General features: G+C 42.0%; 1 protein-coding gene across 2 annotated transcripts in view; it reads left to right on the top strand.

Moving 5' to 3' along the window:
* The window catches only part of LOC124032076 (vitamin D3 receptor A), a 93,873-nt gene that overhangs the window by 8,332 nt on the left and 69,524 nt on the right, over nt 1–16,017 (top strand). Inside the window, exon 1 of one of the 2 annotated variants that reach the window (XM_046344139.1) lies at nt 1,981–2,045. The exons of the other annotated variant lie outside the window; for it this stretch is intronic. The gene's annotated coding sequence lies outside the window, so the exon portion shown is untranslated. Of the gene's footprint in view, nt 1–1,980; nt 2,046–16,017 lie in introns of those variants that run through there. 2 annotated transcript variants of the gene reach the window in all.

Consider the following 16,017-nt stretch of genomic DNA (forward strand, 5'->3'; position numbering starts at 1 on the left):
TTATCAAAGAGATTTTATGTGATGGTGGAGTTTGAAAATAATCATATTCTGCCAAGTAAGCATAGGCTACTTTGTAGTTAACATTTAATTGAGAAGGTTTTTGGGAAAGAGTTTCCATCTACCAGAAGACTTTCATTAGCATCATTGCTAATGGCTACACAAAGTGGTACACTCGCGCCACCACACATACCCAAACGGGGAATTGTCAATGTCTCTTCAGAAAGTTGCAGGAGATACAAATCACTGATGCATTCTGTTCATGTCTTATGATAAACTTGGGCAAATTAATACATTTTCATTACATTTGGTTGATTCCTAAGTGCCAATATGTTTTAGAATACGATTTTAATGTCTTGTATTCCTTCCGCGTTCTCCGCATTGTGCATTTTATATGGCCCTACATAATAGCCCCCCCCCCCCCCCCCCCCATTCAGGCAAGTGTTCCCAGCTCATCTGAGTTCTGCCCTAGTAGCTGGTTAGTTCAAAGTGCAGTACAAATTGTCAAGCAGAAATGTTTCCAACACCATAAACAAACACGTCCAAGTATCTTGGCTATTGCTGGTCTACAGCAATTCCCTGGCTTGTGGTGTGAGTGCACGTGTTGCTGTACAGACGGTGAGCTTTCTCTTGACGGCTCCCATATGGGCAAGGCTTGTGAAATTTTGTGTACATGCTTTGAAAACAGAACTGAAGGTGTATCATTTGTGTCCCCCCCCCAACCACACATTGCAAACAAATAACTTGCTGTGCAGGATGGCCCCTTGCGCATTGCGTAGGACCACCCAGCTATGAGTGACACGAGGGAGATCATTCAACAAGATAAAAATGGTCCGTTATTTTAATGAGTGGAGACCCATGCCATTATTAATTAATACCCTTTGCCTCACTGTCTTTCACTATTTTCCTTGAAGATGCAGGTTACGCCTAAGTATTTAACTGTTAAATCACTACACTCCAGTAGCCTTGCAGCCTGAGTAGTGGATTACTTTGAAAAGGGGGCTAATGGTTTCCACATGAGTGTAATTGCAATGGAACAAAATAAGTGTAGGTATAATTCAGGCCTTTAGAAAAATCGCTGATGTTATAGTTTTGTGATTAGGCCTTGGCCTTAGGGGCTTTGAGATCCCCAGGGGTGGCCAATGTTTGTAACAGGCAAGCCAGGCGGCTTTCTATCACTGATCTGTACACCTTGACACTGTTAGTCTCCAAGCAAGTTGTCAGAAGCCACATGGCCGGTTAATCCTGTGCTAGCATTCAATGCCGACAGAGAAAACGACAAGTTGAAGTACTCCATTGAACTATTTAAGTTTTAACAAAACCGTTCTTGGAGAGGACATTGACTTTTTCAAAAGGTTTTCATAGTGTTCATTTTTTTCTAAATAGGTGACTCGATCAATTGTAAAGGCCTTGCACAGTGCATACAACATGGAATTAAAGTTACCAGAGAACAAGGATTACTTCAGATTTGTTTTACTTTTGGCTACTCGATTACACTAGTTTAACTACCATTACCTTAATGTTTTTACTGCTACAATAACATTTGCTCGTAGTGCTCATTAAGCCTTAATGGGCAGTGTTGATGTGCTGCTGTGTAAAGTGTATCCCTGGGGCTTGCAGTGCAGGAATTCACATGCTTTTGTCCTGTGCAGGGTATGATCCCTGGACTTGGAGAGAGCATAGCAGTAGGGAGGGGCTGTGTTTTGTAAAGGACTCTGGTCTGAGCTCTCCCTCTCTGACCGGTTGTCCTCACAAAGAGGCCCAGCGCAAGGGGGGTATCCACTCCTCCCTCCCGCTCTCTCGCTCCCCTCCTTCCTCTCTCCGCAGCTCATGGGTCGAGTGGATCAGGGAGGGATGGGGTGTAAACTGAGTCCACTGGATAGGATTGGTTGAGAGACAACAAGCCCCCCACTGCAGCCTCCTCCCCTTCCTGTTTGTGTCCTAGTCATGCGCACCCCAGACCCCCCACCCCTCATCCTCACCACCGCCACTACTGCACAGAAGAGCTGCTGACTCCTGTGGATCCTCTGTGAATACAGAACACAGGGGTAAGCCCATGGAACAGGACTGAGCATGTTTGGCTTGAAGTGTTCTTCTCCACACTCTCTCCCTTTTCCTTCCACTCCTGTCTCCTCTTCTCTCCTGTTTTTGAATGGTTCTAATTTTCATTTTGGTGTCTGTCTCAGAGGTGTGTAATATGAGGTAGCTTGTTGAAATGTTTTTCTCGCTCTGGGTTTCTGTCTTTGTTTTCCTGATGTTCTTGTCCTTGGTAGCATCTGTTTGGTTCTGTGCTATTTTTTTGGGGCCATTCTGAGGTCTTCTCGGGTCAGATTTGTTTTCTGTCTGTGCTTGTAGTCTGCCAGCTATAGTATGCTTTAAACCAACACCCGCGTTCCTCTCTTAGGAACTCTGTCAGATCAGATGACAGATATTACCCAGTGACGCAGCATGCATTAGAGTGACTTAATGGGGTAGTTAGATATATAAAAAAAATTGGCTTCCTCTGGCATGATGTATTTGTCTGATTGCTGTATGTGGGGTTCCCTGTATGGAGGTGAAAGCTGACACCACTATGCTTCAGTGACCTTTCTGCCTACACCACAGGCTACAGTTACGCTCATGCTGCGTTCCTGTGTTCACCTTTCATCCCAGGGATGTTATTGACGTAACAAAATGCTGTTGACTATTGAAATGGAGTACCTCTGGAATGCATATGGGAAACCTAAAGAGAACGGATACAATGTGATTGCAAATATTGTGCGAACTAAGGACATCTGACATTTATGCTTATTCTTTGATGCTGTTCGTTAACACAGGAAACCATGAAACCTTAGATGGTGGCTATTGTCTCTATTGCATAATGTGTCTGTAATCTCATCAATCATTTTTAATGCTCAATTGCACTGTTGTAGTGCGGGCTGTTAACATTTAGATGAAATTTGGATCCTTAACGTTATGAAAATCCTAGACTGAAATGTCCCCTCCACAAAATTTAAATCACAGTGCAGTTATCACAAACATTATTGTCCGTGTTATAGCCCAACTAGACAATGGGCTATAAAGGCCTGGGAAAAGTTGTGTAATTTAAATAAAACCAGAGAGGAAAAGGCAAACTTTAGGCTACTTTGGTGAATTTTGCGAAGCATGCAAGACAGATTACCAATGCACACCCAGCCTGCCCCTCTCTCCGTTGCGCTGGCTCGCCTGGTGCGTATTCATTATGCTGATTATGTTACAAAACGTTTCTTAAATGGGTGCAAATGGGACCTTCCTGAATTTGGCCAATAGAAACTCATTTTCGATGAATGATTACACCCCTGCTCTTTCTCTTTGCTAATGATGCAAGTGTATGATGTGTGTAGAATATCCTTGCCTATTCATTTTTGTTTTCACCTTTATTTAACAAGGTAGGCTAGTTGAGAACAAGTTCTCATTTGCAACTGCGACCTGGCCAAGATAAAGCAAAGCAGTGTGACACAGACAACAACACAGAGTTACACATGGAGTAAACAATAATCAAGCTAATAACACAAACCAGTCAATGACAGTAGAAAAGAGTCTACATACAGTGTGTGCAAAGGCATGAGGAGGTAGGCAATAAATAGGCCATAGGAGCGAATAGTTACAATTTAGCAGATTAACACTGGAGTGATAAATGAGCAGATGATGATGTGCAAGTAGAGAGGCTGGTGTGCAAAAGAGCAGAAATTTAAATTAAATAAAAACAATATGGGGATGAGGTAGGTAGATTGGGTGGGCTATTTACAGATGGACTATGTACAGCTGCAGCGATCGGTTTGCTGCTCAGATAGTTGGTGAGGGAAATAAGCCTCCAACTTCAGCTATTTTTGCAATTAGTTCCAGTCACTGGCAGCAGAGAACTGGAAGGAAAGGTGGCCAAATGAGGTGTTTGCTTTAGGGATGATCAGTGAGCTACACCTGCTGGAACTTGTGCTACGGGTGCGTGTTATCGTGAACTGAGATAAGGCGGAGTTTACCTAGCATAGACTTACAGATGACCTGGAGCCAGTGGGTCTGGCGACGAATATGTAGTGAGGGCCAGTCAACTAGAGCATACAGGTCGCAGTGGTGGGAGGTATAAGGTGATTTTCTAACAAAACAGATGGAGCTGTGATAGACTGCATCCAGTTTGCCGAGCAGAGTGGTGGAAGCTATATTGTAGATGACATCGCCGAAGTCGAGGATCAGTAGGATAGTCAGTTTTACTAGGGTTTGGCGGTGTGCGTGAAGGAGGCTTTGTTGTGAAATAGAAAGCCAATTCTAGATTTGATTTTGGATTGGAGATGTTTAATATGAGTCTGGAAGGAGAGTTTACAGTCTAGCCAGACACCTAGGTATTTGTAGTTGTCCACATATTCTAGGTCAGAACCCTCCAGGGTGGTGATGCTAGGCGGGCGGGTGCGGGCGGGCAGCGAACGGTTGAAAAGCATGCATTTGGTTTTACTAGCGTTTAAGAGCAGTTGGAGACAACGGAAGGAGTGTTGTATGGCATTGAAGCTCGTTTGAAGGTTAGTTAGCACATTAATGCTAGGTCCTACTCTACTGAAGTTGCGATACATTGCAAGCTAAGAAACTGTGAGATTAAGCATTACATTGCAACATACAGCTTTTGATTGCCAATCGAAGGCCTAGTGCACAGCTCTGACTGTCTAGCTGGGGGCCTATACTGTGCCTCTCTTTCTCTCTCTTATGAAAGATACAAGTGTTTGATTAGCTGCCATACTTCAGAGAACAGTCTCCTCCGTTCCAAAAACACTGAATCTTAGGTGTCGATTCCTAGCGGAAACTAATCTTTACACTCAGAAATGTGAGTCGACGTGCAAAGTTGAGGAATCAATTATTTTAGTCGACTCACCACCACTACGTCGTTATCCTTTGGAAAAATAGCAGAGGAAAGGCAAGCAACAGCAACAAAGTTCTGTATGGCAGTTTAATGAGAAGGAAATGTAAACTTTGTGACGTGGAATTGAGGTCGGCCTACAATAATGTTAGTTGAGTTGTAATGCTTAACCATCTGAAAGGGACACATGAGACCCAAGCACAGAAAGTCTGTGGCGCCTTAATTGGGGAGAATGGGCTTATGGTAATGGCTGGAGCAGAATAAGTGAAATGGTGTCAAACACATGTTTGATGCAGGGGCGTAGACAGAATTCTTTGGGGGGATAGGTCTAGAAAAATTTGAATAGGCATTTTTTTCCTACTTGTTTATTACATTTATTTTGCGATATATTATTTCGTAATCCAATCGTTTTATACTAGTGCATAGTACTTGGAGCAAACTTGTTACATATACAAATAATTACTTATCCCAGCATATTAAAACAAGACCGTTGCCAACAACATAAAACTGATCTTCAGGCACACTTTAATCTCGATGGGCAAATATGCCTATATTTGATGCTACCATGTATACCACAACGGGCAGTAGTACTATAAAAAGGTACCTTACCTTTAGTAGACGTATCATTAGGCGTGACCTACATCACAAGGTGCAGACGGCGAGGCTTTGAGTTGACTATAGTGATGATTTCATCATAATCCAATGGATCTGTCAGTTCGCACTCAAAAGACAGCAAACTGAAGTGGATCAGCCGGACGCTTGTCATTGATGTGCGAAGACTATTTAAAAAAAATTATAGTTGTTGAGAAAAGTCTCTCCGCACTGCATGATGTCATTGGAAGTGTGACAGTGATCCTTAACAGAGAGTTTATATTGGGGAAAATATCATCAGGGCAGCTATCAAGTACACTCATTATGGAGGAAAAGTCACTCGTTCCCATGTTCATTTTGTGACTCAACTGCTGAATAAAAACAGTGAATTCAGCATCCTCAATTGATATTGCACAATGATCGCATATGGTCTTCAGCTGCTCTTTAAGGCCGCAGGTTTGGGATTCTTTGGAAAAGGAGACGCTTGCATGATCCCATATGTGTCTTCTTTAAATCTTGAGTTTAACTCAGTAATCTGTCTGTCTGGAATATTGTTCCATAGTTGCCTCAGGTCACTGTCACTCTTGATGCTGGATGTTTTCCCTAATGAAGTTCTGACTACAGACAGTTTTCGCTGCCGTGATGCGCTCACATCCCAATTACTAATATCATGCTTAATCATCATCTCTTCAGTTAGCTTGAACTTTATCAAAGTGTCCCCCGAGTTATCTCTGATTGTAGAAAAGCTGCTTTTAAGGATTTCAATTAAACCAATACAGTCCGTCACAGATAATGTATAGCTTTGTAATCCCTTCGTAGCAAAATCACTAGTGTCAAACAATTTACTAAACGTGACTAACAGGAATAAAAACGTATTATTCTGGCTTTGTTGTAAGAGGGCATCGGCTTCTAGTTTGGTTTGTCCACAAGCCTCTGAAAAATCTGCAAGAACCTCGAAAAGCACTCACAGACCCTGATTTTGAACTCCAAAGTACATCTGTGGATATTTCTAGTTCGATACAAGTTCTATCGGGATGCAACTCTTTCTGTGCTTCTATGAATAGAGCATGTCAGTGGGATCCACTCATAAATGTGTGTAGCTGGTTTACGGTGTCAAAAAAAAGTACTGACATGTCCCGACACTTTTGCCGCGGTGCACAGAACCAAATTCAAACGGTGGGAGTTGCAATACACATATTCCTTTTGCTTTAGTAGGACATGTTCCATGACATGACTGAAGCGCCATCAAAACCCACACACATAGTGGGATCCAACTCCAGGGGTTGAAACACTTCAAGTATTTTCAGAGAAATTCCTTGTGCAGACAAATCAGCTGTTTCCATAAACTGAACACCTCTTTCTTTAATCATTCCAGCATGAATGTATCGGATGCACACAGCAATAAGTTCTCGTTTAGATTGTTCTTTATATTCATCTGCTAGTATGGAAAAATACGCAGAAGGTGCAGAATGAACTTCATATTTTATCCTGCACAGTAACAATGATGCTGCACACTCCAACTCATTCTGAATTTTGGGGCTCATAAGTGTGGCATTGCGAGGTAGCTCATTAAGCCTATTTTGTATTTATTTTTTATTTAGTATTTTTTAAATTTTACCCCGTTTTCTCCCCAATTTTGTGGTATCCAATTGTTTTTAGTAGCTACTATCTTGTCTCATCGCTACAACTCCGGTACGGGCTTGGGAGAGACGAAGGTTGAAAGTCATGCGTCCTATGATACACAACCCAACCAAGCCGCATTGCTTCTTAACACAGCGCGCATCCAACCCGGAAGCCAGCCGCACCAATGTGTCGGAGGAAACACTGTGCACATGGCAACCTTGGTTAGCGCGCACTGCGCCTGGCCCAACACAGGAATCGCTGGTGCGCGATGAGACAAGGACATCCCTACCGGCCAACCCCTCCCTAACCCGGGTGACGCTAGGCCAATTGTGCGTCGCCCCACGGACCTCACGGTCGCGTCCGGTTACGACAGAGCCTGGGCGCGAACCCAGAGACTCTGATCTATTTTGTATTTCTGAGTCATACTTTGAGATTAAATTGAAGATTTCTAAAAAAGTTACCTTTTGTTGATTGCCTCTTCGGTTTCTCTATGCCCTCTGAGTGGAATATCCTGCTCTGCATACATTAGAACAATATCTATGACCACTTTAACATGTACATTGTTTCTTTCTATAAAATCCATGTTTGCATCACCATGTATTTGGTTTAACAGTCCCATGACTTCTAGGCTCATGGGTCGCCTTGTAGGATTCAAATTTTGCAAGGGCACTAGCATGTCATTTACTATTCTCATGTTTGCAGCAAGCATTTCTTGTGAGTTTCCAGTTTTTAAATCCATCTCGTACAAATCTGAATTTGACATTTGCCCCAGGAAAGTGACTGCAAAACGTACAATAAATTGCATCTTTTGCTTTACTATACTCAATCCACACAAACTGGTCATACCACCTTGAAGAGAAGCTGCGTGATTTATCATACTTGAAGGGAACTTTGCTAGCTTTGGTTGACAGGCTGGTTCATCAACGGCAGACAAATCTGTCGGTGGACCTACTGCAGGTTCACCCTCGCCCGCAGCATCAAGAACGAGAGGAGACGGTGGGGTAGGCAAGCATGCCTGGCTCAACGTGGCATTTGTGGTTATGATGGCTTTTGCGGTTGTTTCTATCCTGGTGCCACCTGTTAATGTCTCATTCTGGAAGATATTGGTAGATTGAGCCAAATTATTTTCTGGCACACACTTTTTCCTCCGGTTGTCTTTTTTCTAAAAACCCAGCGGTCAACATTTGGTTTGCCATTGCTAGAACTACTAATTTACCTTAGCTGGTGAGTCAATTTGAGTAAGCTAGCATGGTAGCGCTTGCTAGCTTATGCGCTACAAAGTTTATCCACGTGACGTTCAGGTAAACCACCGTATGAGTTTATTTGAAATGTAACCAATAGTTGGAAGCCAACTTAATCCTCGCGGACCATTACATTATATTAAAATTACCCATAAAAAATACATCTCACATGCATTTCTTTTAAAGATTTAATAAAATAAATACAAATGTATATTGAATAATAATAGCTTTTTGGGGGGTAGGCCTGAGATCAAACACCCAGGCCTACCTGTGGCTACGCCGCTCGCTTGATGCCATTCGCTCTGTTCCTGCTGTTTTACTATGAGTCGTCCTCCCCTCAGCCTCCACTGGGCCCAAGCCATTGCAGGCAGCAGCGCAGCTGCATTGTCAATTTCTGGAGTTCTAGGATTGATTTTTTTTTTGCATTTTAATGGACAAAGTGTCTTAAAGATTGTCAAATTGTCATATCCCTAGTTGTAGTCGTCAATTCATACTGACTATAACAAAAGTGAATTGACTGACTGGTCTAAGATCTGAGGGACTTGCTTCTTTGAGAGTGGTAGGCATGCACAGTAGGGACTGGTCAGCTGTTTGTTTACCTTCCCGTAATTGGTAACAACCCTCTTTCGGCAACCGCCCGACAATAGGTGATAAAGTGAAAATCTGAGGCCCGACCCTCCCCTGGAAATATAAAGAAAATGCGTTGTACAGTCAGATGGTAGAGCAAATATTTTTGGGGGGGATAGGACTTTTTGGGAGGCTACTTGTTCGCTAGAGAACACATTATCACATGTTATAATACCTTTAAAACAATAACCTGCACTCCAGATCGCCAAATCAGCCAATAAATGGTATGGGCATACTTGTCTAGAACACTTCCATCAGTCTATATCGTCATGACAGAGTATGTGCCATCAGATTAATACCCTTAATACTGCGAAGCAGTTTTTCCCTCTCGGCTCCCTGCCAGCAGGTTCTTGGCCTTTGCAAGTTTCCATAGCAAACTCAGCAACTCAGTTTTGAGCTAAACACATGATCTCTACCAGGTTCGAAATTGTGAGAATGTAACTCCTAAGTTGATAGTGCAGTGTGTTTCAGGGATTTTACAGCTAGCTACCAACGTCACATGCTGATATTGACTTTGGTTTTATTGTATGTAGCTATGTTTTCTAACTAGCTTGCCAGCCTGTACATAGGTAGCATTGAGTTTTGTACCAAACAAATTGATTTAACCCCCTTTCGGTATTTTAAAGGAGTAGTTCATTATTTTACTACATGATGTTAGACTACTTTCAGGGTGAGGAACATCTATGGGCCGGGAGAAATTGTAATCCATGATTCGGGTTTCTTAAAAAATTCACTACACACTTCAGTTAACTCTAGGCACCGCTACCTAAAAGGAAATGGTAATGATAGGAGCATGTGAACACGTATTTATTTTTTGATTCAAAATGCAGAAATCACTCCATTTCCTGTTTACAAAAGTTCTAATAGTTTGCCTAATTTCAGTTTGTGACAAAACAAGCAAGTATAGTGTGGAGAATCATTGTACTGTCTAAACCGCTGTGAAATATGCTTTCCATAACCAAAAATATTTAGTTTATTCAGCAGTTTAAAACTGGTGTAAAAGACGCAAAAACTAAACTTAAGAACGGGAAGCATAGAAATAGTGCACGTAACAGATCTATAACACTAATGTCTGTGAATTTAGTCAGGTCGACATATTGAAGCTTTAAAATGGCCAAATCACCTTTAAGTAACATCAAACCAAATATATGAAATTGATTTCCAGTGATTGTGGTCACAGGTGATATCAGGCCCCCACCACTGCCATTTTAGATTTTTAGCTGCAGATTGTAGTGGCGGTTTAAAGAACCAATCTATGGAGCAGAATTTCTTCTTTCTCATAGCCTTCTTTCAGGGTGAGGAACCATCTAACATGTTGTAAAATAGTAAACTACTCCTTTAATTTCCCTTAGCCAGGAATTGAAATCCTTCAATGGATCTGCACTCATAACTCTGTCCTTTGTGCCAGTTGGACCTGGTCATCTTTAGGAGATGTAGGCTACAGCAGTAGTGTAATGGTGGTGCAGTAGTAGTGGACGATGTGATGGCAGGCTGCAGCACACTTCCCCCATTGCAGTACCAGCCAAGAGCCAACAAAACTGTGCCTTTTTCTCCTGTGCACTGCTGCTGCATTAACACAGACAATCCGTCGTTTCCCTGAGTAAGGGTGGGAGGGAGAAACGAACTAAGCCAACACCAAATAAGAGTGAGGTAATGATTTTCGGAACTGCCTCTCTCCCGCTCTCTCTCATTATTTTCCCCATATGGGCTTGGTTGTTGTTTTTCCTCCGTCACGTAGGTTTCATGTGGGAGCGACTCATGCCTGGCTGAGGAATACAGAGAAACATCCAGCTCCTCTCTGGACTGGAGGGACAATGTAGCTGTTTGCTGCTGTGCCCATTCTGTCCATAAGGCCTTGTTGTGTACACTTCTGTTGGATAGAGGTGGTGTACCAGATTTTGCAATCAGATATTCACTGTTCAAACAGATGTTTTACTGTGACCTGATTTAGGATTTTTTTCAAATGATGATTGGTCAATCTGATTTGAATTCCTCTGTGATAATTCAGTGATAGAGAATGATTTGTCTCCATGGCAGACAGCAGTGGTTGGATCCACCAGTGTGTATGTGTAGTCTGGGCTTGGCTGTGTGGAGCAGAGTAGCTTTCCCTGCAGGTACCTCCCACACTGTACAGTAATGAACTCTGACTCTTGCTGTGTGTGAGGTCTTTTTCTGCTCTCCTAGACAAGTGTGGTAAGTGCAGCAAGTGGGTCTTGAATTAGTGGCATCTATGTGCTTTCCCCACTTGCCCTCTTCCACGTTTTGCTATAAATCTCCTCCCCCTGACTTCAGCTGTGGGCTGCATTTGCGCTGGCATAATTGTCTACTCACCCACTCGCTCGCTCACTCACTCACGCTCTTCCTCGTTGTCAGTTTCTGGAACAGCCTGTAGATTTGTTTTTTTCTTAAACGGATGTAGCAGGCAGCGATGGATGAGTCATTTTCTTTGTTGCGTGTAAACCTTTTTTCCACATCTCTTTTTTTATAATTAATTGATGCCAGGGTTGCGTGGTGAAATAGATTTTTTTCTGTTCTTTTTGTAATGGTGGAGAGGAGAGGGAGGGAGATTCAGGGCCGGCTGAATCCCTGAGCAGATGGAGTGGTGTGTCTGTCTGCTGAAGATGTGGGTTTGGACACGTGACTCCAGGAAGGGTTAATATTAGGTGAACTCTACAAAGTGAGTGGAAAGAAAAGTGCTCCAATCCAATTACAGACCTACTGCAAATCATCTATTTTCTAAGAATTAAAAAAATCTTTAAATAGGGTTTATTAGAAATATTTTCATGTCTACCCCTTTAACACTAGAACCACTAAAGCAGTCATTCTGACTGCTCATGATTATGAAATATTTTCTAGGCCATTTTTAAAGTCATGACCCCCTCTGTCCTTGACTTTTCCTAAATATTTCAACACGCTGCTGTTTAAATGTTAATATCACAAACAGAACTGGAGTTATAAGTTTTAGGAGGGTATGTCATTTAAAAAAAGAAGGTTTTCCCTCATTGCCCCGCTTCCCGACAGTAGGGCCGATCTGCGCTTTCTCCCAAGTTGCCTCAACTGAACCTAAACTATACTGTCACTAATTTAATGTATGTATCTCAACAGATGAAATGAATGAAGTGAAGTATGATGGGTGAGTTGATGAGTGAGGGGAAGTGAACAATACATAGTTATGTAATCACCAATGTGAATAAAGAACATGGCGGGCCGTTCTGCTTTTGAATTTTGTAATTATAATCTCAAAATGGTATGTCCCCTATCTCAGTCCACCACATCCAAGCCGTTTTAACAGTCTACTCTGGCTTACTTGGGAGTACACAGTGAGAGCATGCACAATTTACCATGTCAAGAAGACCAAGACGAATGGATGCACATGCTAGGTTAGCGCTGCTACAAGATCTGAAGGAAAACTACTTGGATAGTGGGAAAGAAATTAATCATGACATCTCTGATTATTCTTCTGATTCTGGGCTTCAGCCTGAAGAGCAAAAAAGCCAGAACGGTGCACACTGAACAGGGGCCCGCTCCACCACCCAAATAAAACGGTGAGAGGGGAAGGGACGGCACCATTTGGATAGAACAAGCCGGTGACAATGTTACGGGACAATCATCAGCACAAAATGTCAGGCCCTACACCTCTTAAGCAAAAAACATCAGCAACGCACTCACCAGCTTTCATTGTTTATGTGAGATGGACAATGCTACAGCACATCAAGGACAACTGTGGCTGAAACACTGCCTGGGATCTGTCTGTTGATGAGGTGGAAGCATTCATTTCAATCCTGTATGTATGTGGAGCATTCGGTGGAAAGAGCGTGTATACGGAGAGCTTCTGATCAGATGTATTGGATACCTTTCTTTGGAGAAACCATGTCACGGGATTGCTTCAGAGATCACGTGTTAGCTTCATTTTGAAACGTGACCATGACGCCTGGAAACAGACATTCACTGTGGTGTCCTACATATAAATAATTGACTATTGGTGACTGCTGTCATATCCCCACTATTTTTTATTATGCCATTTATTTATTTTGTGCTGAATATCTGAGCCAGAAAGAAAATGTAGCTCCAGTAAAATGGGTATTTAAAAAAAATAATACGTTTTGAATGGTTTGAGCTACAGACGAGCGGTTTTCTGTATTGTGAAGGTGCAACCACAGGCTCAAAGCCATACTCTGTTTGTTTCTATGGCAGAGGCTGTGGTATGCCTAATCAGACGTGCCTGTGCTAATGGTTTTCAGACAAAGTAAAAAATGGCACACGTTTAAAATCTGTGAAATGTTAAAATGTATTATCTGAGCGGCGCTAGTGCTCCCAAGTAGGGATGTTAAAACCTCTTGATTCTAGCCATCCCGGATCCGGGATCGTGAATACAGCCTCAAGCTCATTACCATAACGCAACGTTAACTATTCATGAATATCGCAAATGAAATGAAATAAATATATTTGCTCTCAAGCTTGGCCTTTTGTTAACAACACTGTCATCTCAGATTTTCAAAATATGCTTTTGAACCATAGCTAAACAAGGATTTGTGTGAGAGTATTGATAGCCTAGCATAGCATTTAGCCTAGCATTCAGCATGCAACATTTTCACAAAAACAAGAAAAGCATTCAAATAAAATAATTTACCTTTGAAGAACTTCAGATGTTTTCAATGAGGAGACTCTCAGTTAGATAGCAAATGTTCAGTTTTTCCAAAAATATTATTTGTGTAGACAAATCGCTCTGTTTTCTTCATCACGTTTGGGTAAGAAAAACCCCCAAAATTAAGTCATTACAACGCTAACTTTTTTACAAATGAACTCCATAATATCGACAGAAACATGGCAAACGTTGTTTAGAATCAATCCTCAAGGTGTTTTTCACATATCTATCGATGATAAATCATTCGTGGCAGTTTAGTTTCTCCTCTGAAGAAATGGAACGCGCATGGACCTAGAGATTACGCAATAATTTCGACGCAGGACACCGGGCGGACAACACCTGGTAAATGTAGTCTCTTATGGTCAATCTTCCAATGATATGCCTACAAATACGTCACAATGCTGCAGACACCTTGGGGAAACGGCAGAAAGTGCAGGTTCATTCCTGGCGCATTCACAGCCATATAAGGAGACATTGGAACACAGCGCCTTCAGAATCTGGGGCATTTCCTGTGTGAAATTTCATCTTGGTTTCACCCATAGTATTAGTTCTGGGGCACTCACAGATAATATCTTTGAGTTTTTTCTTTTCAAAGCTGTCAATTACATGCATAGTCGAGCATCCTTTCGTGACAAAATATCTTGTTTAAAACGGGAACGTTTTTTTCCAAACATTAAAAGAGCGCCCCCTATCTCGAAGAAGTTAACCGATAATCGCTTAGCCGCCGAAATTACATTTGACTGGTTATGCTTATCGTCTATAGGTTTAATTTGTGTAATTTAGTTTAAATTGGTGCGTATATTTTCATTACCCATCACCTGTCAGTTGGTATTGGAGTGAAACGTGCTTTTATAAGCCCAATCATTGTGCAACAAATAGCAATTCTAAATGCAATCGTGTGTTATACTGTAATGGCTATGATTTTTTTAATTTTTTATTAGTTTTTTTTTCCTCAACTCGTAATTTAAGCTTGCCTCCCATTCTCCATTCGAGTGCATAGGCTATCAGTGCGTCACCCAATGTCAGTTCCAAGAATGCATGCATAGCATTTTCTGTTGGTCTCGTCATTTTACTGTTTGGAAAACATTTAACCATTTGTTGACTGGTTTATGAGGATCGGTTAGTCGGCTGAAAAATTTACCGACATGTGCGTCCAAAGTCAAAATTCCAAAGGCATTCCTGTGAAGTAAAAAAATATATAGCAAGATTGGGAAAGGATTGGTGGCACACCTGAGTTCCTCAAGGTTTAGAGCCACTTATAGATCACAGGACTTTATAGATCCTTGGTTTGTAGGCTCTCTTATTTTTCCCCTCTCCTCGGAGACAGGCACTTAGCTTTTTGTCTCTGAAGTTCCTTGTCCCACTTCAACACTATACCTTTTTCCCTCAAGGCTACAGTAGCGCTGTGAATCTGTGTTTAAATGAAGTTGAATCTTTTTCTGCCGCAATTAAAATCAGTGTAATTAGTACTGGTTTGTGATAACGGGTACCAATCATCATAAATGAACAACAAAAAAACATTGTCTTGCCAATGACCCCAAGCATACAGCCAAAGCAATGCTGGAATTGCTTCAGAACTAGAATGTGAAAGTCCTTGAGTGGCCCAGCCAAAGCTCGGACTTGAATCCCATTTGAAAGTCTGTGGAAGACTTGAAGATTGCTGTTTACTGCCACTCCCCATCTAACTTAACAGAGCTTGAGAAAATCTGCAAGGACGAATGGGAGAAAATTCCCAAATCCAAATGTGCAAAGCTGATGCAGACGAACCCAAGACGACTCAACAGTGTAATGCCCACCAAACGTGCTTCCACAAAGTATTGACTCGGGTGTGAATACTTGTAAATTAGATTTCTTTCATTTTTCAATACATTTGCAAGCATTTCTAAAAACATGTTTTCACTTTGTGTGTAGATAGGTGACAATACCCCATAATGACAATCTATTTTTTCCATTTTGAATTCAAGCTGTAACATGTGGAATAAAAATAATTTCAAAAGGCTCTCTGTGTGCACGTTACAGCCTTGTTACGTTACAACCTTATTCTAAAATGGATTAAATAACAATTCAATCTACACACAATACCCCATAATGGCAAGGGACTGGGAGACTAGTCAGGATCGAGGGAAAGATGAATGGAGAAAGGTCCTTGATGAAAACCTGCTCCAGAGCACTCTGACTGGGGGGTGATGGTTTACTTTCCAACAGGACAATGACCCTAAGCACACAGCCAGGACAACGCAGGAGTGGCTTCGGGACAAGTCTCTGAATGACCTTGAGTGGCCCAGCCAGAGCCTGGACTTGAACCCGATCAAACATCTGTGGACAGGCCAGAAAATAACTGAAGCGACGCTCCCCATCCAACCTCACAGAGCTTGAGAAGATCTGCAGAGAAGCATGGGAGAAACTCCAAATACAGGTGTACCAAGCTTGTA

Source organism: Oncorhynchus gorbuscha, linkage group LG03, assembly GCF_021184085.1.
Source record: "Oncorhynchus gorbuscha isolate QuinsamMale2020 ecotype Even-year linkage group LG03, OgorEven_v1.0, whole genome shotgun sequence".
NCBI classification, from domain to species: domain Eukaryota; kingdom Metazoa; phylum Chordata; class Actinopteri; order Salmoniformes; family Salmonidae; genus Oncorhynchus; species Oncorhynchus gorbuscha.